At 33.5% G+C, this 2,454-nt stretch overlaps 1 long non-coding RNA gene across 1 annotated transcript; it reads right to left on the reverse strand.

The window, feature by feature from the left end:
* Positions 1-200: 200 nt before the first annotated feature.
* Positions 201-2,141, reverse strand: LOC110841625. The gene is made up of 3 exons (XR_002547240.2): positions 2,020-2,141; positions 960-1,378; positions 201-619 (listed from the first exon to the last, which is right to left on the reverse strand). It is a non-coding gene; the product is annotated as an uncharacterized LOC110841625 (long non-coding RNA).
* Positions 2,142-2,454: the final 313 nt, after the last annotated feature.

Below are 2,454 nucleotides of genomic sequence, written 5' to 3' on the forward strand. Positions count from 1 at the left end.
TAGACAAATATGGCGACATGAATTTTCATAAAAACATTGGACCCGTGTAGAAATATAAATAATTAGTTTTATTTATATTAATTTCTAATTGGAAACATTTAAAACATATTTGTGTATGTGTAGACTTTTTGTACATACGTGTAAAAATAACTTCTATATTTTATGGCTTCAATTAAATAAATATGTATGAAAAAATTACGTATTTTAGATCAGATACTCATTTATACAGTTAATTATTTATCTGCTGAACAACTGTGGATAAGTATTTCTAAAATTATTTCCTATCAACTAATGCAAGTTGGCGAAAGAATGCCTTAAACTGTTAAAATTTAATTAACTAACTTATTCACACACATATTTATCTATGTAGTTCTGTAATACATATTTAGTTTTTGAAATTATGTAAATGTGTATCAAAAAAGGCAAACAAAAGTAGAATGAATATTAAAGACCTTAACAAGATCCATGGAAGAACTTAATTATTATAACATATAAGAAATGCTCTAGAATTTAAATTTTTTTGTTTTTTAACTGTATAGGCATGTATAGGCTTTGGAAGACTTCAAATGGGCGAGTGATAATTGCTGTGGTCCGTTCATTGTTGTCAAAATTCTCAAATCTGCAAAGTTCAAACAATTTTGTAAACTTGATAGCTGAATAATGAGGAAATTCACCCAGTCATTGGTAACTTGTAAAATCCGCACGTTTCCTAAATTCATTTTACAAATTTTTTACAAAATAAAAAGACGCCCTTGGTTGTAAGTTTATGAGTAACTTTACGCACAAATTTTTTGCCTACGTACATAATTTTCCCGAGAAATATTTGTAAAAGTTTGTAAAAGTTTGCAAGTTTACAAAATTTAAGGATTTTACAATGCTACCCAGAACTGCATGAATTGCACCAATTTCTACTCGACCTGATTATATAAAAAGCTCAACAAAATTATGTATTAACTCACCGGAAAAAATTTTCTAAACCCCAAAATCACGGAAATATGCCCGGATGACGTTCAGCTCTCCGATCACGGTGTCCTTTGCCCACTCATTTTCAAAGTTTAGGATGAACGATTGTCGAGACCCGAGTCGAACCAACATTTCCAAGTCGGAAGTTCCCAGCTTTATTTCGGGAATTCGACGGATCGGGAAAATATGTTTTCTGCCAGATTTTTCCACCAACGTGATTATTCGGTCGATTGGATTCGCAATTACGAAGCCGCCATTTGCATAGACTATTTGTTCAACGAGGTCGCCTCCTTTGTGCCAGTTGATAGCGAAGCTGGTCAGGGGTAAAATATGCAAAATTCGGACCGTCATTTTGGTGAACAAAATTGTGGAGAGTGTTCAAGGGCTGCGTTCCACGGAAGGACTGGACGATTTACTGGAGAAAGATGTAAATAAATATGTATTTAGTTAATGAAAAAATGCATGTGATGAGTCAGACCTTAAAACACACAAACTTCCCATTCTAAGAATAGTTTTAGCTGGAATTAATAAATGTATAGTTTTGGGATGGAGAAAAGGGTCTAATTTATGATACACTTACTTATTTAAAAGAAATGGTTTAAAAAAAATAAGTGTAGGTAAGAAAAGTACTTATGTACATATGTACATATTTATTTACCACAAAAATGAGACAGTTTTGTTTCTCGTTTTTGAGAAAATAATGTACATGTATACATAAATATATCTGTAAATATTTACATATTTATTTACGTGATATGTATATAGATTCGAACTTAAGATGTACTTAAATACTAAAACAATTACGTTAGTAAGGATTAAGGCAGCAGTTTTACGGACTGGTATTTAATAACTGGAGCCAAAATATGCCAGCTTTCCGACATAAACTTCAACTTTTGGTAAAAATGTCCTGAATTTACAGGTAAATAGTAAATTTGTAAATGCTTAATTGATGGACGATCGAAGTTTGTGCAAAGTCGAAATTAGAAATAATCAATAAGAAGAATTACATGGAAATTACGTAGAATTCAAAGTTCAACTATCAGAAAAAAAGCTTACCTTGGGTGTTATTTAATTTCCGTGGGTCAACGGTGCACGTGCGTGAAGGAACAAGGAACAACACAGGAAAGCAAACGAGCGACTCTTTCTCTTGCGTGAATCTTGCTGGGTACATCAATCTCGGGGCGACCAGGGGCGCTGAAGTGCATGTCGGGACGATGTTCCTTTACCAACGTAACGTTCACTTGAAGAGAGAACCCGTACATTCGCACTCTATTCTTCCATTCATGTACATATGTATGTATTTAAATAGGTGCATGGATTCTGCTTATGTGCATATGTACCAATGGTGTATGTATGTATTATGTACAGGCCGGTCCGGTGACATCCCCTGGTAACCCATCCCATGAACCTTGATAACTACTTATGAGACTATCACTTATCGACTAATATTCGATTTAACTTTTACGCGTCGTTATCGTAACAAAGACATCT

The sequence above is a fragment of the Folsomia candida genome, unplaced genomic scaffold, assembly GCF_002217175.1.
Source record: "Folsomia candida strain VU population unplaced genomic scaffold, ASM221717v1 Fcan01_Sc001, whole genome shotgun sequence".
NCBI lineage: Eukaryota > Metazoa > Arthropoda > Collembola > Entomobryomorpha > Isotomidae > Folsomia > Folsomia candida.